This window comes from Lepidochelys kempii, chromosome 9 (assembly GCF_965140285.1).
Source record: "Lepidochelys kempii isolate rLepKem1 chromosome 9, rLepKem1.hap1, whole genome shotgun sequence".
In the NCBI taxonomy this organism is placed as follows: Eukaryota; Metazoa; Chordata; order Testudines; family Cheloniidae; genus Lepidochelys; species Lepidochelys kempii.
The window spans coordinates 24,764,055-24,786,282 of record NC_136388.1 but is presented as its reverse complement, the minus strand read 5'-3'; the positions used below and the strand labels follow the sequence as shown (position 1 = coordinate 24,786,282).

General features: G+C 42.8%; 1 protein-coding gene and 1 long non-coding RNA gene across 4 annotated transcripts in view; one reads left to right on the top strand and one right to left on the bottom strand.

Annotated features, from left to right (window-relative positions):
• LOC144930881 (uncharacterized) overlaps positions 1-22,152 on the bottom strand; it is a 55,655-nt gene extending 33,503 nt beyond the window's left edge. The window contains exon 1 of the long non-coding RNA XR_013636344.1: positions 22,090-22,152. This is a non-coding gene — a long non-coding RNA (uncharacterized LOC144930881). The remainder of the gene's footprint in view (positions 1-22,089) is intronic.
• KCNAB1 (potassium voltage-gated channel subfamily A regulatory beta subunit 1) overlaps positions 1-22,228 on the top strand; it is a 234,994-nt gene that overhangs the window by 79,969 nt on the left and 132,797 nt on the right. The window lies entirely within an intron of this gene.

Genomic DNA, 22,228 nt, shown 5'->3' with positions numbered 1-22,228 from the left:
CAGGGTCCACACCGATGCTTAGTGTGGGGTAGATTTACAGTCCAGCTTGCCAAGAACTAAATGTTTGTGTATGCAAGCCCTGAGTTACCCCGGTGTAAATCGGGAGTAACTCCACAGCAGTCAGTGGTGTTTCACTGAAGAGAATTAGGACTGTTGGCTTCAATGGGAGTTACTCAGGATTTACACTAACATAAGGCCCTATTTTCACTAGGAGAAAATGTGTGTTTTTAACACGGTAACTAACAATGTTAAATCCTAGTGTAAACAAGGCACTTTGTAGTTTTAATGTGTTAGTTGGTCAAGGTAAACTTTAAACTTAAACAAACAAACAAACATGTTAAAACTACAATGCACCTTGTCTATGTTAGGATTTTAACACGTTAGCTAATGTGTTTAAAACATGCCTCATTTCCTAGTGTAGACCTGGCCTGTTTTTTCTTCCATTCTGGCTACTGAGGTAATGCATACGCTTTCAAAGAGATGCACGAGGAGCTACAGTACTGTGCATATTCTGTCAAAGGTATTTATTTTATCTATGTATAAGTACCTCTGTGGTGCTCATGACTACAGTAAGTAAAGGTTTTGCAATTAACAGGCACACAGATTGAAAATGTAACTCTTCTTGCATGTTCCACAAATAAAGCTTTAAAAATTAAGGTTTCAGACAGAAAGTAAAGGGGATATGTAGATATGGCTAATAGATCTAGCAGGAGGGTGACAGTTACATTTTGCAGCACTTGCAGGGTTTTTTAATTTGTTTTTGTTCTGCCCTGGAAGGAAAACAAAACCTTTCACATGTTTTTAAGAGGGAGAGGTGGGGAGCGTCTTTCTCTTTCTCACCTGGTGGTTAGCGCACTGGCATGGGACATAGGAGACCCAGGTGTAAGTCCCTGCTCTTCCTGATTCAGAGCAGTTTTTCATTCCAGACCACTGTAAGTCAGGACAAGCAGGGAGCCTCTCTCTCTCTCTCTCTCTCTCTCTCTCTCTCTCTCTCTCTCTCTCTCCCCCCCCCTGGACCCAAAACCCTTCCCAACAAAAGTTCTGTGGAAACAGGTTGACTTAGATGAAACAGTATATTTCAACATGATGAAATTTTGGAAAAAATTTTCCAGCCCTCTCTAATGCCTACCTTTTCTTTGTCTCCTTTAAAGCCATGGAAACAAAAATAGGCACCTGACTCACAGGAAGCTCTAGCAAGTGGCAAATTATGATCCAGCAGCACCTCACATCTCCTATACATTTTGTGACATACAGCAATGTTCTAAATTCTACATTAAAATGTTTCCAAATCATTAGGCTCATTGAAAACACCTGTCAAACTAGCTTAATTGTATGTTCTCTGGAAAGGTTCCAGTTTATGGAGAAGTACAATACAGTACTGAGTGACATACATTATTGGCATATAGGGATGGTTATATTAGTACATGGGGCTGGATTTTGCCATTTTATATAAATTCAGTGAAGGTCTCCTATAGTGACATCTCTTCTCTATGACAAAAGCAGTTCTAGTTAGCTAGATCTAATACAGTATAGCATATAAAATACTTCTCTTGTCAAATGAGCCACTATCCCCTCAGGTTTCAGAGTAGCAGCCGTGTTACTCTGTATTTGCAAAAAGAAAAGGAGTACTTGTGGCACCTTAGAGACTAACCAATTTATTTGAGCATAAGCTTTCGTGAGCTACAGCTCACTTCATCGGGTGCATTCAGTGGAAAATACAGCGGGGAGATATATATACATAGAGAACATGAAACAATGGGTGTTACCATACACACTGTGATGAGAGTGATCACTTAAGGTGAGCTATTACCAGCAGGAGAGCGCGGGGGGGGGGGGAGACACGGGACAACCTTTTGTAGTGATAATCAAGGTGGGCCATTTCCAGCAGCTGACAAGAACATCTGAGGAACAGTGGGGGGGGAGGGGGGTAATAAACATGGGGAAATAGTTTTACTTTGTGTAATGACCCATCCACTCTCAGTCGCTATTCAAGCCTAAATTAATTGTATCCAGTTTGCAAATTAATTCCAATTCAGCAGTCTCTCGTTGGAGTCTCAGAGTCCTAGAAGACTTGCACAATAATTCCTGTTCAGAAATTGGAAGGCAGCACTAGCTGACTAACAAAATTTGTTGGTTCCTTTGACTTGCCAACATTTTAGTGGTTACTTTGTGGACATACTTGATACTGTGGGAAATATTGTTACTGACAAAGGGATTCTGCTCACTTGCAAAACATGCAGAGAACTTTATGCTCCTGAAAATGGCTCCCAAAGACTAGGCTGATGTGGTTCTATCTATCTGCGAGAGAAACTGTTTGAATTTCAGTACTAACCATAAAGAAAATAAAGATTTTGCAGTTCTCCCTTGTGCCATCCTTATTTTGCTGTTGCAGCAAAAGATGGCTACTATTGGGTAAATATAAAATATGGCCGAGCATAAATTCATGCCGCTGACTATATGACCAGCATTACCTCCTTTCTGTGTTATATGTGGGTTGATCTTGTTTAGCATACACATATAACACACAATGTCCTTATGTGGCTGTGCAAATCACTGTTGAATGGCTTTTTTTTTTTAAAAAATTGCTACGTAATTGGGCTCCAGAACCTAAACATTTATTTATTTATTTACATCTCTAGCTCTCATAGTTGCAGAGGTGATCTTCAATATGTCAAGTGAATGAAGGCAAGATAGTGATTTCTGCTCCAGTCTACAAACAGCTGTGCTACCTTGTGAATGGGGAGGTCAGAAGGCAGAGTGAAGGCTCTCCTCAGTCTTTCACTTCCATGCCCATGTGTTTAGAGGGGGAGTATTTGGCAAGCAGATGCTGCTCAACCTTGCTGCACTCTATCTAGGAAACAGGGAACATGTGAGGGGACTTGGTCCCTCTCCTCCAAAAAGATCCCATTCTCATGTCTTCTGTCTTAGGCAGGTCACTCTTTAATTCTTGTATCGTAATCTTCCCAAGGGTTTGACAAATGAGGACCTTAATATTCAGTTCCTCCCCAACCCCTTGTGGGGGGAGGGGAAGGAATATCTGCATAGTTGTTCGCCAGCAATTTCATCCCGCTCCCTGTAGGGTTTCTGGAACGGTTCCTTAGATAGCTCGTTGCCAGACCACTGCAGAGGAGTGGACCCTAAGGTAGTCCACAGCCTCTCTGACAGCCACCCCATTCTGCTTGAACTGAAGCTAGTCAGTTAATTAGTAACCAGGTGCGGAAGTAGCTGTCCGGTCCATTAACTCCTTTTTAGCTGTTGCAGCATAGGATTTATACACACTCTAAAGTGAAGCCATGAATAGGGAGGACTTAAACATGGGTTTAAGTGCTTCCTTGAATTAGGGTCTTTGATTATACAAGGCACTGGTGAGACCTCATCTGGAATACTGTGTGCAGTTCTGGTCTCCCATGTTAAAGAAGGATGAATTCAAACTGGAACAGGTACTGAGAGGGGCTACTAGGATGATCCGAGGAATGGAAAACCTGCCTTATGAAAGGAGACTCAAGGAGCTTGGCTTGTTTAGCGTACCCAAAAGAAGGCTGAGGGGAGATATGATTGCTCTCTATAAATATGTCAGAGGGATAAATACCAGAGAGGGAGAGGAATTATTTAAGCTCAGTACCAGTGTGGACACAAGAACAAATGGATATAAACTGGCCATTGGGAAGTTTAGACTTGAAATTAGATGAAGGTTTCTAACCATCAGAGGAGTGAAGTTCTGGAACAGCCTTCCAAGGGAAGCAGTGGGGGCAAAAGACCCATCTGGTTTCAAGAGTAAACTCGATAAATTTATGGAGGAGATGGTATGATGGGATAACATGATTTTGGCAATTAATTGATCTTTAACTATACATGGTAAATGTGCCCAATGGCCTGTGATGGGATGTTAGATAGGGTGGGATCTGAGTTACTACAGAGAATTCTAACTCGTAACTGAGCACTAATGTGGTTGTACAGAGGGGTCTTACTCCCCTTTGCTCCCCAGCGCATGACTGCATTAGGGTCAGTTATAATCTGGTGATAAGTGAGTAGATGGCCTTTCCTATTTAACTACTGATGACACCACAATGGCAAGATAGCAAGATGAAGTTAAGGACAGTAAGGGCCCACATATTTTTCAGAAAGTGAGCAGAAAAGTATGGCAAAAGACTGAGGAGTAACTGTGGTAGGACATAATTCACCACTGACTTGCATACCATCTCAAATTATAGTCACAACAAAAAACTTCTTTTAACATTAGTTAAGGTTGCTCTTATAAATAAACTCAACAATAGAAAGATAAGAATTAAAAAATATTAACAGGTTGCAAATCAAGCACTTTCAAGTTTGGAAAAGCCAGAGAGCACATTTTTCTTGCTACCTTAATTTGCTCCCCTTGTATGTGTGCATTATGATAGTTTTATATTACATGATCCCATATTCTTTTTGCCCCTGGTTCTTCATTCATTGCACAGGACAGATCTGCTCGGGATGAATCGGGGTTGTACAGTGCAGGAGTCTGCTGTCTGTAGGACCCATACCTCTTTTGGTGCAGAAGTTGGAAGGTTTGTAGTGAATGAGGAAGGTGATTGCAGAAAGAGAAATTATATTTTCTTGGTTAAGGCAGCTGAATGCTGACATGGAGACTTGGATTCTATCCATGCCTCTGCCCCTGAGGTCCTATGTGATGCTGGGAAAGTCACTGACATCAAAATGTTCATAGGTAGTTATTTCTGTATGCAATTAAAGATTGTATCCTAATGCATATGTGCAATGAAGCTGAATTAAGGTTGTATTGGCAATGTTCATTTGGAATTTCCTAATCTGAGTGCAGCTTTTTAATCCTTAACTTTGTATTTCCCAAATTTTTGTTCAGTTAAGGTTGCTCTCATAAAACAAATGAAGATTTTTGTTTGTGAATTTTTGCTTTTAATAGAAGGAAAATCTTTTATATGTGTGCTATTTAAATAATAAAGCGCTTATGCATTTGTGGCGTTCAATGTATAATTTATTGCTGTTGTAAAATTTTTGAAGCTCCATAACTTTACCGGTCAGTGCCATATTGAACAATATATTAAAAGCAATTAAATTAAACTGAATTCAAACATAACATTTTGAATGCAACTTCTGGTTTACTGCAACTTCTAAATTACATCTTTAAAATAATGTATAACTGAAAATTGAGTAGAGGCTCATAGCTAGAATGTCCCACTTTTTAAAGAAGAGAAATATTCAGAAAGCCGTAGCCCTCAATTTGTAAGAAGCAGATACAAAATTCCAGCCTTTTCTTGTATGTTTTATCTTATTTTAATGTAACCTTTTTTTTTTTTTTTTAAGAAAATAACAATTACCTTTTGAAAAGAAACAGTGTAATGTACCATAGTACAAACCCCCAGGAGCTTATTTAGACCCAGCCTGCTTTCATTACAGCTCCTCTTGGGTCCCTTTTTTGTAATAATATTGTGGTTGTCTGAGTCAGTTGTCAAAGGCAGCCATTGCCATGACAACGAGGGCAATAGTGACTCTCTCCAAGTATGCTAGTGAACTGGAGGGAGGGACTGATGAGTGGCTGATTATCTCTGATGTTACAAAGTTACTGCTCAGACAGTAGCATGGGGCAGCAAACATGCATTGTGTGGAGGGGAGAGGGAGGGGGAAGTCAGGCTGTTCCAGTGTTCCTTTCCCCATTTTTCCTTTAAAAACAAAACCAAACCCCACCAATATATAAACACAAACAGCACATTGGAGAGCATTCCACACACACAGTAATTAGTGGCTGAAATTTGATTCAAATTCCCCATGGCATGATTACAAAAAAGGGTTCCAAAAAAGGTGAAACACTGATGTATGTACCCTGTAAAACTGATGCAACATTAACTATGGTCTCCCTACTGCGAGACCATAATATCCGTATGTCAGAGTGGAAAAGCAAACCCTGCACTATTCTGTGAGTCTAGATTGGCACAATTCATGGCTATGTTTCCAACAGTAGGCAGGAAAATAATTTGTAGACAGTGCATGATACCTCAGCAGCTTGCTGCAATGGAAGTGATACTTAATTTTTCTAAACTGCAGGGTTGAATAGTTGCTGAAAAGCATCTTACTTTGCTCATCTCCTACTGAGTTCTCTGTTTTATACATTGTAATAATTTTTCCAGTTTACAACTGCAAGACAACATTAATGCTTAAATGGATGGAAGAAAAGGTTTAATGTAGAAATACTGATAATTTAATTACTTCGTGTGGTACATAGTTCAACATATTTTAAAGCATTATATTAGCATGGCTGCTTTGACAAATCTGCTGTGACAGTTTGAATTTTGAACAGCTTTATTTTTATTTTAGACTAAAACCATAAAAAGGTAATCTGTGGAAGATGTACCCAAAGAAATTAATTTTTGGTTCATTGAAAGAAAGTGCTCACCTGAAATATCAGATGTGATCCCAGAGATTAAATTTGTAGAGAGGCTTTAAAGAGAGAGAAAGTTGTAGTGCTATGCAAAGATACAAGCTTTGGGACTATGGCTGGATCCTCAGCTGGTGTACGTGGGCTTCGTTGACTTAATTGGAGCTATGTTGCTTTAGACCAGCTCAGAATCTGTCTTAAGAGTTGAATAGTTGTACTTTATAAATTTCCTGTAGAAATTATTTGTGGATGTTTGTGGTGAAAGCCTTGCCCTACTGAGGTCGGTGGGATTTTTTCCATTGATTTCAACAGGGCCAGGCTTTCACCTTGATCTTTTTCAAAGTGATTGGCATACAAGTTATTGGGATTCTTAGCACAAACATTCTGTTTTCTACCTGATGATTTATTTACCTCCCTAATCCTTTCTTCCAAAGAACGAGGCCTCCCACCATGTGTTTTATTACTTATGTCAGGGCAGGCCTACCTACGCAAGTAAGCATGTGAATGGATTTGGGCAACTGCAGCAGAAAAACATGGCAACAAATATGTGGGACAGAGAGGAAATGACCATATGGATCCAGTTCTGCCGTCTTTATTTGGTCAATACTCCCATCAATTTCACTGGAAGTTTTGCCTGACAAAGAATGGCAAACTTGGGCCCTATGTCATTTACCTATTAGGCAAAAATTCAGGAATCCAAACCCTTCCTGTTTCTATAGTTCTAGTTTCCCTGTGACTTCAAAACATACTTCTTCCAGTACCTTTGAATACTTAGGGTATGATGGATAAAGGGAACTTCTAGTCACCCATGAGAGCTGGTTTTGTGACACGTCATGGCAAAATGTTGCCAAGCAAAGATAAAACCCTGCCTTTTTTTGTAGGCCACTGAAGAAATTTAGAATAAGCATGTCCACCAATTCCATTCAAAGGAATATTGGCATTTCAGCTGGCTTTTATAAGCCCAGTTTTGCTAAGTAGTGCTAGCCCAGGGTGCTAAGTAGTACCTCTCTCCCTGGTGAGTTCCACAACAAGGAGTACTTTTGGCACCTTAGAGACTAACAAATAGATTTGGTTTTTGTAGTGACCCATCCACTCCCAGTCTTGATTGAATGGATTGAGTGGAGGGGTGCAGGGTGCGGCATGGGGCTCAGGGCAGGGAGCTGGGGTGCGGGGTGCAGGAGGGGTGCGGGCTCCAGCCCGGCACTGCTTACCTGGAGCAGCTCCGGGGTGGCAGCGGCATGCACCGGGGTCAAGGCAGGCTCCCTGCCATGGCCCCAGCCCCGTGCTGCTCCAGGAGGTGGCCGGCACCACGTCCCTGCAGCCCTTGGGAGAGTGGGGGGGGGCAGAGGGCTCCGCATGCTGCCCTTGCCTGTGGGTACCTCCCCTGAAGCTCCCATTGGCTGCGGTTCCCCATTCCTGGCCAATTGGCGCTTCGGGGGAGGTACCCACAGGCAAGGGCAGCACGCTCTCTGAGCTCTCTGCCCCCCTCCTCCACCCCCCGGCCACAGGACGTAGTGCCGGACGCTTCCCAGAGCGTGTGGGGCCCATGGCACCACGGGGGTGGCAATCCTGCGGGCCGGACCCAAAGTCCTGAGGGGTTGGATCTGGCCTGCAGGCCATAGTTTGCCCACCCCACCATAGCAGCTTCACTCCCAATGCCACAAAAGATGCACACATTATCACGCATTCATCAAATTTACACCAGTCTTTCATGGTATTTAAATTTTTAAATAATATTTCTCTAAAACTATGCAGTGAAAAGAATTGTTCCTGGTATGTGGATTTGTAGAATGGGTTAATAAATTCAAGAACTATTGCTGTAAAGAGTGAGTGAGTGACCTAGAGGAAGTTTTGATTACATCTGCACTTGAAGCTGCGGGTGTCGTTCCCTGCTCGAGTAGATGGTCATGCTAGTTCTCAGAGATGCCAATGGTTGGCTGTCCTTAAGAGTGAGATTCAAGGCCAAAGAGTTAGACTTTCCACGTGGTGTGTTAGGTCATTACTTAAGGCATCTCATCTTTGGTCCTTGGTGACATCCAATAGTCCAGGTTTTTAATACAACCAGCACTTAATAGTTTGTTTTAAAATGTACAGTGCTTAATAGTGCATATGAAACACTTAAATGTCCTAATTCAGGCTCTAGTCGAGGGCACACGAGAATTCTATACACAATGCAAACCATGATTATTAAACAGTCAACTTCCTTTTATCAGTGAGGGGATTCACGAAAGGTACAAAAGGAAGTTGTGGTTGTGAAGACACTGGTCTGCTATTTGTGCAGTGTATTTCACTTTCCAGATGACAAATTACGTCTTTGTCTTCTTGATGGTCACAGGACAGCTCCTGGCAACACATTGCATGTTTAAAAAAAGAAGTCTTGCCTGCAGCCAGGAAAATGAAGGGCCATGAATTTGTCCAGTGTGGTTTAAATTTTGAGCTGTATTTTGCAGAACCCACAAACTTTCAATCAAGTCCTGCTGACGTTTTTTTGGACTGTCAAGTATTCTGACAGATAACAATTCTCCCCGCCCCTTCCCCACATAGCCTCCTCTGACGTGTGTATAGAGTCCTGCGCAGATAAAAGATTGTATATCTGCATCCGATCCGCAAGAATTGTCTGCAGATCTCTGCATACGTGGATGCAGATATCTGTGGATTTGCAGGGTTCTACTTACTGTGGCTGGGCTGAAGCTCCAAGGCACAGCCCCTCCGCCCTGCCAGAGCCAGGTCAGGGGGAGCCACGTGGGCAGCTTTGGGTAGTTGGCATGGAGTTGCGGACCCTCCACCTGCCCTTGGCTGGGCAGGGAGCCTGGGGGGGGGTGTGAGGATATGGCCGGGGACTGATCTCAGCCCCCCACACGCACCATGGGCAGGTGGAGGGTCTGCCACAGCTCCCCATGGCTCCCTGGCTAGGCTCCATGCTGGTCTGGCTGGGGGAAGGAGGGTGGGGCCTCAGGGAGGAAGAAGAGGGGAAGGGGGAGGAGTCCACCCCTGAGAAGACTGGACAGGAGAGGCCCCCTCAGTCCCCCCATTCTGGCGCCACTGGTCACTGCTGTGCGGTGACCTGTGGAGCTGCCTGGGGGCTGCTCAGGCACCCCACACAGGGCAGGTGGAGGGTCCGCCGTGGCTTCCCACAGCTTTCCGCCCGGCTCTTATCATGGCCAGGCTGTAGCTGTGGAGCTGGGACGGGGAGAGCAGTGCTGGCAGCTTGGGGGAGTCATGGCAAACCCTCCACTTGCCGTGGGTGGGGGCCCAAGGAGCCCCTGTCCCATGTCCCTGCCCCCCAGGCCACCTTCTGGAAGCTGTGGGGACCTGCAGCGGACCCTCCCCTGGGAGGGGGGCCCGATCAGCCCCTGGCTCGTGTCCCTGCCCCCCAGGCCCAATGCTTAGGGCAGGTGGAGGGTCTGCGCCTCAGTTTCTCACAGCTGCTCTCCCGGCTCTTACCTTCAGAGCCTTGCGCGGATACAAAATTTGTATCCGCATCCGAGCAACTATCCGCAAAAATGGTCCACAGATATCCGCATGCACGGATATAAAGTAGATACCTGCGGATTTTTAGGGCTCTATGTATAGAATGTGGGTCTGTAGTCTCCATGGTTAGCAGAGTACACAAGCTTGGAAAATGGCTTTCCAAGCTCTAAGCCCCAGGCCTGAGGCCCCGGATGTATTTGCTGTCTCTTTCAGTGCCCAAGTAAACATATTTTAAATCTTTATATATTTACTCAAAATGAGTGAGATAAGCTTAGGAATGTGTGTGAGAGTGAGAGAGCATGCCAATGAGTGTGTCTCACAGCCAGTGAGTGAGACTTGACACATCTGAGCTCTCATCAAGCGAGCATGCTAAAAACAGTAGCGTACATCGGCAGTGGCAAGCGACTGCACAGATTAGCTGCCCTGAGTATGTATTCAAGGCATCCGAGCAGGTTGTACTTGGAGTGATACGGGCTAGCCATGCAGCTATTTAAATGCAGCTGTTTGAAACTGTTCAATGGTTGGAATGATATAACAATTCAAGCAGAGAAGTGCAAAGCCAAAACTCAAAGCAAAATTCAGGAGATATAAACCCACACGAAGTGAAACCAATTAAAATATTCCTATGAACCCTGCTAAGCAAAAGCATGGAGTTTCTCACAGCTGTGATGCTTATCTTGGAGTCCCCTAGATTGATTAGAGGAAGGTTGTCCATGCTTGCTTCAACCTGATTTGGATATAATTAATCTGAATAATTCAACTAACAGTCCACTGACATAAAGAAGATACAAAATGACTAACCTTGTGTTAGGGACTAATGCACATGGAGAACCATGGTATTTGTTCCTGCTGAGCTATTATAATGTACCGTCTAGTGTGTGGAAATTCAGGGTGGCGATGGAAAGACCCAAATGTAAAACACAGGGCCTGATACTGCTGCAGCTAAAGAAGGCTTTATTTTAGCTCAAGTGATAGGATCTTGTGGACGGGAAACAGAAGGCTCTGAGTTGTTACACTACTGACATTGAGATGGTCATGAGTAATATGTTTAATGGTCATGATATGTACAATGTATTTCTGACTGTAAAGTTCTAGACCTCTCTGTCCTCTTCTGTTTTGGTAAGGAACCTTATATTGGAATTGGAAAAGGTTCAGAAATGGGGCAACAAAATTATTAGGGATATGGAACGGCTTCCATATGAGGAGAGATTAATAAGACTGGAACTTTTCTGCTTGGAAAAGAGACAACTAAGGGAGGATACGATTGAGGTCTATAAAATCATCGACTGGTATGGAGAAAGTAAATAAGGAAGTGTTATTTACTCCTTTTCATAACACAAGAACTGGGGGTCACCAAATGAAATTAAAAGGCAACAGGTTTAAAACAAACAAAAGGAAGTATTTCTTTACACAATGCACAGCCAACCTGTAGAACTCTTTCCAGAGGATGTTGTGAAGGCCAAGACTATAACAGAGTTCAAAAGAGAACTAGATACATTCATGGAGAATAGGTCAATCAATGGCTATTAGCCAAGATGGGCAGGGATGGTGTCCCTAGCCTCTGTTTGCCAGAAGCTGGGAATGGGCGACAGGGCATGGATCACTTGATGATTACCTGTTCTGTTCATTCCCTCTGGGGCACCTGGCACTGGCCACTGTCAGAAGACTGGATTCTGGGCAAGATGGACCTTTGATCTGACCCAGTATGGCCGTTCTCGTGTTCTTAACCTTCAGTTGCTTGGTTCTTGAGTCCAAGACAGAAGCTCTTATGAGGTGATATTTGCTGAGAAATGTTTCTCATTTTTCCCCAATTTGCAGAATACTCCCTTTCCAACAAGGTTTGCACCTACCTCCCAGAATCAATACTATCTAGATAAGTCACCAAACATCTATTTCTGAATTTCTTTGCTTTACCAAGAACCTTACACTGCAGTGTGTGTGTGTGAAAAACATCCTTCATGCAGTGTATCACAAAAAGCTGGCAACAATAAGATGAAGAGGAAACAGGTTTTAGAACAAGATTTAAAAGGCCTCTGGTGAGGGAAAAGAATGAATGAATAGTGGCATCTCTGAAGGGGGACTCCTTACAAATGACAGAACATGCCTTTAATAACACATTTATTATATGCATTTTTGATAACAGGGATCTGCAGATACATAACGTTGCATTACTCTGAGCTGCTCAAAACATTTTACCTGCTGCAATTTAACAAATAAATGTCCCTGTTTCATATATAGGATGCATTATTTTTTCCCGGCTATAGCACAGGGTTTTTCAAAGTAAAATCTTTTATTTCTTTGTTGCATCCTTTGTTCTGCACAGTATGTAGTGAAACTATTATATAGAATTAGCTAATGGATGAGACCAGGGTTTAGACATGAAAAGAGAAAAAATGCGATATAATCCTCTCCTAGCCCACAATCAGATGGAGCCAATTCTGTCAGGCCTTGTATCCTGAAGAGCTTTGTTATTTCCCATAGAAATGAAAATAACAGTTTAATTACTTTCTTTTTTGGCAGGCATTTTACAAGCTTGCGTCCTGCTATGAAATGTCACTTTTTAAAGGACTAATTTCACAGTTCTCTTTTGTGGAAAAGTGACAGAACTATTGATTAAAAGCTAAAGAACCATAATTATTTGTCTAATTCAGTTTTTTTAAACTAGAGCAGATTTCAGGATGGCAAGAATTGCTTGCACAAGGGCATGTATTCCAGCACTTTATACCAAGTAGCAGAGCCTGTTTACTGTGTATGTAAAATCACACACATGTTCATCCTTTCTGAGCTTCCCAGTGCATTCCTTCCCCATTTCACCTTTTGGATTGTAAGCTCTTTGGGGTGAAGGCAGCTTTCATTTTATGTCCAGTATGACACCAAAACACACAGTCCGCACTCAACCCATTCTAATACCATTGCTACTTAGCTCTTTTCATCTGTAAGTCTCAGTGCTTTACAAAGGAAAGTAAATATTGTTGTTCTTATTTTTATAGATGGGTAAACTGAGGAACAGAGCAGTGAAGTGACTTACCCAAGATCACTCACCAGAACAGGGGCAGAACCAGAAATAGAATCCCAGTCTCCTGTCTCCCAGCCTAGTGCCTGTCTTCTTGACCACATTGCCTCCCTTAACAGTAAAAAAAAAAAAAAAAAAAAAAAAAAAAAAGGCAAAAAAAACCCGCCATAATAAATGCTACTGTATATCATCGATTGGTTTGCTGAGTTTAGTTCAATGAAATACATTTTTCAGGTTTGGAAGTTCCGCAGTGATCAACATATTTTGTCTGATTTTAATATTCGTAGTCTACAGAAGTTTAAAGAACTAATACCATGCCATACAGCACAACCTGGAAGAAGTAACTGTTTGCACCTACCAATAAGAGCCAACACACCAAAAATAAACAGCATGGCAGGCCAGATGGCTCAGAGAAGTGGTAATGTGCTACCAAGACTTTCATTGATAGGTTGAAATTCAGCCCAACAGGGACCTAAAGCTGTTACCATGTGATGTATATTTTATGGTTCAGGTGAGTCCCCAGTGTTCTAGGTGCTTTACAGACACAAAACCGGTTCCCACCCCAACTATTTGCAGACAAAAAACAAAACGTGTGGGAAAAAAATGCAGAATACGAAGTCCATGTCATAAAACCCACCACCGCAATTGATACTTGTAAACACCATTTTTGGTGGTCTCCGAAGAGAAAGCAAGTTCTTTCAAGGGTCTGGAGCAACCCATACAAGTCAGGGCTGAGATACACTGCCAGTGTGAAGACAAGTAGTGTGAAGAAGAGTACTTCTCTCCTTCTGTTCTGTGAAAAGTGGACCTCCGACCCTAAGTCTGTCATCAATTCATCCCAACAGTAGTAGTAGTTTTATTTTTAAGTAAGTAACTTACCATCTTCTCTGCCATTTTGAATTCTACACTTTAAAAGCATCGCTACAGAACTGCCAAACCTGGAAAAAAAAGTACTTGAAGGAAGAGCTCACCAGCTCAATTTTGGAACAGGAATTAGTTATAAGGGCAAAAAAGAAATTAGGCCATACGTAGTAAGAAAGTGCAGGGCTCAAAATGGTGTGAAGAACTGGCCTGTGAAGGTAACCAGCAGTGTTCTGTTCGCTGCTTCCAGTTTTAATCCCATCACTATAAAAGAACCTAGTTGCCCCAGCAACCAAGCTCTACTCAAAGTTGACCTTCTAGCATCTCTTTTTACGGTTAACAATGATCAGGGCAGTCTACTACTCCCACATGAGCCCATGCTCAAATATCACAACAATGAAAAAGATTTAGACAAAGAAGTCCATCTACTCACAGTAGGCCAAATTCTATGGTTCTTAATCATGCAGTGCTTGAAATCAGTGTGAACTTGACTTGATTAAGGGCTTCAGAATTTATCCCTTTATCATTTGGAGAGCTTGCCATCTCCAGGTAAAAGACCATTGAGTCTCCTGTTTCTTCAGTAGTCCTGCTCCCACTCATGCTTTCATCTTCTTAGAGGCAATGACATAAACACAACAAAATAATTTAAGAGGACTATGATTCGCTGCTAGAGGGTATCACTGACTACTCTACTTATTCCCTTGGAAAAGTGGGCTTTTTAATTCCAGTTCAGATTGCATTCATACAGAAGAGGGAACTCTGACAGAGTGGGAGAGAAAAGCAGGAAGAAAGGAAAACAACAGAGTAATCTCAGGAACCAGAGTTATTTCCTGCAAAGAATAAACAACTCAGCTGAGGAAAAGAAAAAAAACTTTCCTTTTCATTTTCACTTGTTGGTAGTCTGCCAGCACTAAAGCTTACTGTACTGTGGTGGCTTGAGACCAACTATAAACAGTCTTCCTTTGTTTGCAGTATCTATATAGTGAGCTGAAAGTTCGTGGATCTCACTACAAACAACATATCAGTAGAGATCATAGGAAATTCCGGCACAACTGGAAACCAGCATTGCACACTATAGCCTCATTTATGGCATAGATCTGGCTTTGAGGTAGAGGTCGATTGCATTGGCAAGTCTGCACAGTATCCACTTATCCCAGTTCCTGCTGTTGGCTGCGGCTCATTCATGTCACTTCATCTACATTTCAGTGTGTCATCTGTCATGTTTCTGAGGCTCCAGCCAAAAAAAAAAAAAAGTAACCCGAAATACAGGAATCTTTCAGCTAAAACTACCAACTACGTACCCTGTGGCCCTGAAGCAGGGGGCCTGATGCCATTTGGGCATTGCTGAGACTCTGTTGCCATTTGCAAACCAGCTGTCTGTGCCTTACCTGCTGCCAAGTGTTTACATATTTCTAGGACTCACTTCCTTCCTTTTGTGTGTGTGGTTTTTTTTTGTTTTTGCTTGTTTGGTTTACTATGACCAGTACTTTTCAGTTTCTCTTTGATCCATTCCTCTGGCTTCTTTTTGACTATCTCAGTTGCTCTACATAGCACCTAATATCACTCTAAAAATAGTAAAAGAAAATATTTTTATACTACTTGATAATTCGTGCACTATCTGTCCTGGGATCTCAAAGTGCTTCACATACACTAGGGTTTGGCCTCACAGTGCCTCTGTGAGACAGGGAAAAGTTGTTATTCACCTGTGACATATCAGAAAAAGAATGCAAGAGAAAGAGGACATGTCTCGCCCAAGATCACACAGGAAATCCATGAATGAGCCAAGGGGGGGAGAAGACACATTTCTTAACTCCCAGTCTCATGCTTTAACCATAAAACCATCCTTCCTCCCAATGGGCCTAACCCAACACAATAGGAGTCTTTCCATTGACCTTAAGAGTTGGATTAGGGCATGTGCTGCAATATACTATATACTCACACAGACAAAAGTGAACCTAAAATTTCAAGTATGACCAAGCTTAACTAGCATTTGTTGTTCATATTTTCTTTATGTAGCCCTTCCTGGGGCACCTGATTTCCAAAGACGATAGAGCCCTTTATTCATCCTCCTTCATGGAGTCTGTAACCTGCCTTGAGACCAATGGACCCTGGGGTATTTGTGCCTGATCCTCCATGTTGTGATGGTGTGCATAAACTAATAGCAACCCCTTTTGCCTCAAGGATATTAGAATTTATAACAGGGAATCAAGAACCAACAAATACAGGTAAACAACATTTTAGGTCTGGAAAAGATGGGGAGAAATTAAAAGAAGGGGAAGGGAACAGGCAAAGGAATCCAGGATGCCCAACCAATTCCCCAACATTAAAAATCCACATCTACATGGTAAAGTTGGAGACTGATGTAAAAGGTGGGTGTCCCTTTCTGGGAGGCTGAGAACTCTCCTTTTGAGTCTCTGGCAACCACAAGCCTTGGCTATTTCCTGTCTTGGCAGTAGAGGCCCATCAAGTGTTGCTACTAATCAGTCCTTTAGCTGAGAGAAACAGTCTTCACACCTTTTTAGCAGACAGTAAACCCCGGAGCTATGTGGTCTTTGGCTGCTCTAACCTGACTCCCTGCAGCCAGCTCTCTCTGGTCACAAGATCCCTGCCTGGCACAACTCACAAGTCCAAGCCATATGCAACCTTTCCAGGGCATGCAGTTGGTCATCCACACATGCCAATCAGGCTCTAGCCTCAGTAAGGCCTCCTCTTTCCAAACATGGAGCCTGTCAGGCACAGCGCATGTCTGTGTGGTCCCAGCCATGCATGTTCTCTGCGGCTTGTCAGTCAGGCTACTGTGGTGCAGCCCCCATGGGTTGTTCATGTCCCTCAAGCTCAGGCTAGGCAAGCAGTTTCAGCTGCAGTTCCCATAGTGTCTATGCTGTTGACTGTGAGCTGCTGGGAGCTCCTTGCCTCAAGCCCCCAGACTGGTAAGAGGGCTAAATTTACAAAATAAGAGATCAGAATCAGGCCCACTGAATATCTTATTCTAGCGCTATACAGCTGTAACCCTGTTATCGTTAATAGTGTCCTCCTGCTTTACCCTTTCTGGTTTAAAGTGAGATTAGAACCAGACCCAGTGCATGCCCAGCAGTAGCAGAACATCCTTGCTTTGTTCACAAGGACTAGTTGCAGGAAAACGTCAACCCTGTCAAGTTGATCTGATTTGTTATAAAACCTTAAACTCAATTAGGACTCTTTCAAAATAGCAGGGGGTGGGGTGGGGGGGAGTGTTATTTATCGTGGTGCAGCTACATCAAGCTACTGCAGAGACAAGTGAATTAAATCCAATTTTATCTATGCAACTCCTTATGTAGAAGAGTTCACAAAGCACTGTGCAATTATTGCGCAGGAACAAAACAGAAGTACAATCAAATAATTCAGGCATGAAATTAGACACTAAAAACAAACTCAAGAAGGTGTGCTGTTAAACAAGAAGAAAATTCACTGATTTCAAGCTACCAGTGGGTGGACCAGCATAGAGATGTGGTATGGATAGTCATTCACAACTTTGTATACTTACCAGACTTTGTTGGTTTAGAAATTGGGATGAAAAATCTGAGATCAAGTTTTCTCCCAAAAGTTCCAGTAACTTGCCCCAGTGAAAAATAGTACTTAGGGTCTGTCTTCGCTGAAAAGTTAACTTGTTTTATAACTCGAGTGTTGCCCTTAACTTGACTTTTGTCCATATACAAAAATCCCTCACTCAAGTCCAGTAACTTGCGTTGAGAGGGGGCGTGGGATACAGATCAAGTGAGCATAACCTGTCAGCTGCTAGCACAGCCCTTATGTCATGTGGACACAGGGTGGGTGTCACTTGAGTGCCCTTAGCCCTCCAGTGCCTTCTCACAATTTGTCAGCTGTCTCCATTCCTCCATTTGCACATGCAGCTTGTGTGCTCTTCTTAGCAAAGCCCGTCACTGCTTTTTCATGGTAACAAGCTGCTGCTGAAAAGCTGACCACCACATCTCGTGCCTTGCATCAGCCTCTGTTTTCCAAAATGAGGGTCGTGTGTTGAATTAATGCCATTTTCTTGTTGTCAGAGGTAGCTAGAGGGACGGCTGTTAATTTTCTAAATGCCGTGGTGCTTTTTGAACTGAACAGTCAAAAGAATATGCCAAAATCTATATTGACACCAGACACCACTAAAGTTAATTAAAGGAGAGAACTAACATTACCACATCGCAGCTGAATTTTGTACAAAGTGAAGCAGCCAGGACTGTAGCGGCCTACTGAATAAGGACAAGTAATATTTGTAGAGTACTTAACATTAATTAATCCTCCCAACACTTCTGGGGAGTAGGTTTTATTTTCCACATGAGAAGACAGAGAGGTTGAGTGACTTGCCTAAGGCTGAGAGGGAGTCCATGTTGGAATTAGAACTCAGGAGCTCTCAGTCTCTGGTGCGGTGCTGAGACAGCTAGATAATTTCTCTCCCCAGGGACAGTCATGGACAAATGAAAAGTCTTACATAAGCTGCAGGTATAATGTATTGATATGTTTCTTTCCGCACACCACACTCAAGCCAAGCACCCCGATCTCAAACTAAACAATAAGAATAATGCCACCATTAAATTCAAGCCCTCCAGAAGTAGAGCTTGACATCTCAGGGCTTGTCTACATGGTGCTTTAGTCCACAGTATTGGTGTGTAACTTCTAGTCCTCACCAGCACATCGCCCATGACCTGGCCCATGTGGACCCTGCTGGTGCATGCTAAAAGTTCCCTAGTGCACGTTAATGTGCTCCTGTTTCCAGACCAGAGAATTTTTAGCGTGTGCCAGCAGGTCCGTACAGGCCAGGTAGTGGGTGATATGGTGGTGGGGACTAATGCACTGTTTAGGCAAGCCCTAAGCTTAATGTGTTCACTGGGAGCAGCAAATTAAGAGCTAGATTGTGCCTTTATGAACAGCCTGGAGCAAGAGGTGGTGTGTTAGCTGCACACCCCAAGAAAAGCCTGGGAGGTGTTATTCTTCAAAGACACCACACAGTTCCCTCCTTGCTTCCCTCTTACTCCAGAGGAGTAGTAACTTGTTGCACCAAATTAAGACACCCTGTCTGCTGGATCAGTAGTGCCAGTGAGTACACTGGGGGAGGAGAAGACACATTCCCCGGCACTCCCTGCCATTTTCCTATTGGGGAGCAGTAAATTCAAGGTCTGGGTAGCTCACATGTGGGTTGCTTTCTCGCTATTACTCTAGGAATTGCCATCCTGGATCAATCTGGGGTTTGTCTAGTCCAGTGTCCTCTTTCCCCTGCATAGGTGTATAGCCTGTCACAATCTAGTCATAAACATTGAACTTCTGCTAACAGTGAGCATTGCAAATGTAGGGCGCATTCCTGCTAGGTGCTGAGCACCATCTCCTCCTTCTCCATTGGGAGCTGAAGGCACTCAGCATCTGTAAGCATTTGGCAAGTGGCAGGATTGGGTCCTTAATCTGTTTCCAGGGTGTTAAAAATTTACTTCTTAATTATTTCACAAGAAAAGGAAGTGTAGGAATAAATTCAGGCTAAGTAGCACTTACAAGGATTTTTTTTTTAATATGTATACCTTGAAATCAAAGGCAGAAATCATGGGGATCTGAGCTGTAAATCATCACAATTCCAAGAATGCTCAGATAAAATGTAATCCAAAACATTAAATAACACAGCACCAGAGTGAAAGAAATAGACTACAAGGAAATGATCTCAGGACCAAATGCTGTGGTACACCAGATTTCAAAGAGCAACCTTCAGCAAATTCCTCTTTTGAAGTAATGCATTTGAACATATTCCAGCAAATGGGGACACGGTCTAGAAATAATCATAGGGCAAAAAATGCCACAATATCTAAATGGCTCAGCAAAATATCATTGTTAATAGTATGAAAGGTGTATGATAAAATCTCCAGAAGTAATAGGTAGGTTATGGTAAATAAGTATGTAATCATCCCGTCAGCAGACTGCAATTAGTGACCTCTTACAAACATAAGATCATTGCTATGGGAAACATGGAAATCAGATTGTAATAGAGAGACAATTTTATTAAAAGTCAAATTGGCAATTGGCTAGCTAGTTAAATCTTTTCCAGTTAATTCATTTAGTAGTATATCAGAAATGAAAAGACCAGCCAGCAGAAGGATGCTTGGAAAATGAATTTACAATATAAAACGAGTCTTTCAGAATCAGTGTTATTCATCTCAATGTGGCTGGAATAGTAGCTAGTTTTTGCTTTCTTTAGCAAGAGTCTGTATTGAGAGGATTGCTGGCAGTGCATGCATTTGACTTTCAAAGCCATAGCTTCCATCTCTTCTCCACTATGTCACTTCTGGATTTTTCAATTTTTTAACTTGACTTTAACCATAGAGATGCTGGAGAAAAAAGAACACCTTACAAATAAGAGGTGTTAAAAGTATATAGAAGGCTTGATAAAACAGAATTATGTTGGCATACATTACAGCCATATGATGGTATACGATTAGAAATGATGCATACAAATGTATGATTTTTTAAAAATATTTTGCTATAGAGAAGCATTGTCAGGGCATTGCTTCTATTCCTGGCTCTGGCACTAACCTGCTGTGTGACCTTGACCAAGTCACTTCCCCTTTCTGTTGTTTCCCCATTTGTAAAATGCTGTGTGGTCTACAGGTGAAGTATGCTATATGAAGACTAAGGCCTGGTCTACACTACAAAATTAGGTCATTTTAGCTATATCGCTCAGGGGTGTGAAAAATCCACACTCCCTGATGGCGTTGTTAAGCTGACCTACGTCCCCATGTACACAGTGCTAGGTTGATGGAAGAATTCTTCTGTCGATCAAGATACCACCTATCGGGGAGGTGGATTACCTGTGCCGACAGGAGAACCTCTCCAGTTGGCATAGGTAGTGTCTACACTGTAGCGTTCCACCGGCCCAAGTGCAGTGCTTCAGTTGTGCTGCTGTAACATTTCAGGTGTAGTAGACAAGCCCTAAGTGTTATTACGTTATCACATGACACAAAATTGTATGATGGTTGGGTGTTGCAGGATAATGGGATCCAAAGACCAAATCCCAGAAAATTGCCCATTCAGGTTTTAATGGCCCCTAAGACTGCAGTTTTTGTGTTTTGTATTTGCAGAGAGGAAAAGAAAATGAGATGAACAGATGGTGAGAAATACTTTGCTGCTTTTACAGATCCAGACTAACACGGCTACCCCTCTCATATTTGCTAGTAAAGAGTCCTGTTGTACCTTATAAACTAACAGACGTATTGGAGCATAAGCTTTCATGGGTGAATACCCACTTCGTCGGATGCATGTAGTGGAAATTCCCAGAGGCAGGTATAAATATGCAAGCAAGAATCAGGCTAGGGATAATGAGGTTAGTTCAATCAGGGAGGATGAGGCCCTCTTCTAGCAGTTGAGGTGTGAACACCAAGGGAGGAGAAACTGCTTTTGTAGTTGGCGAGCCATTCACAGTCTTTGTTTAATCCTGAGCTGATAGTGTCAAATTTGCAAATGAACTGAAGCTCAGCAGTTTCTCGTTGAAGTCTGGTCCTGAAGTTTTTTTGCTGCAGGATGGCTACCTTTAAATCTACTGTTGTGTGTCCAGCGAGGTTGAATGAGCCACTGATGGTGTGGCTGATCTGGTTAGGTCCTGTGATGGTGTCACTGGTGTAGATATGTGGGCAGAGCTGGCATCGAGGTTTGTTGTATGGATTGGTTCCTGAGTTAGAGTTACCATGGTGCGGTGTGTAGTTGCTGGTGAGAATATGCTTCAGGTTGGCAGGTTGTCTGTGGGTGAGGACTGGCCTGCCTCCCAAGGCCTGTGAAAGTAGGGATTGTTGTCCAGGATGGGTTGTAGATCACTGATGATGCTTTGGAGAGATTTTTGCTGAGGACTGTATGTGATGGCCAGTGGAGTTCTGTTGGTTTCTTTCTTGGGCTTGTCTTGCAGCAGGAGGCTTCTGGGTACACGCCTGACTCTGTTGCTCTGTTTCCTTATTTCCTTGTGTGGGTATCGTAGTGTTGAGAATACTTGGTTCTCACCACACCATCACTGGCTCATTCACCTGCACGTCCACCCATGTAATAAATGCCATAATGTGCCAACAATGCCCCTCTGCTATGTACATTGGACAAACTAGACAGTCCCTACGTAAAAGGATAAATGGACACAAATCAGGTATTAGGAATGGCAATATACAAAAACCTGTAGGAGAACACTTCAACCTTGCTGGACACTCAGTAGCAGATTTAAAGGTAGCAAATGACATGAGTGAGTAACTGCAGCTCGAACACGAAAATATGTGAAAACATTGAAACAATCACATTTGTGGGGAAGGTTGGTGAATAGGAGGAAATACATAATTACCTGTAAATAACTCAGATAATTTACTACCTTTTGGCTTCATGTGTCCGGTACCTGACCTGCCGTAGTAGAATTGGCACCTCTGCTTAGAAGTCAGCATGGTCAAAAGGAGCTCAACAGCATGAGATGATGTAGTCTATAGGATTAAGCAATAGAGAATGAGCACTGG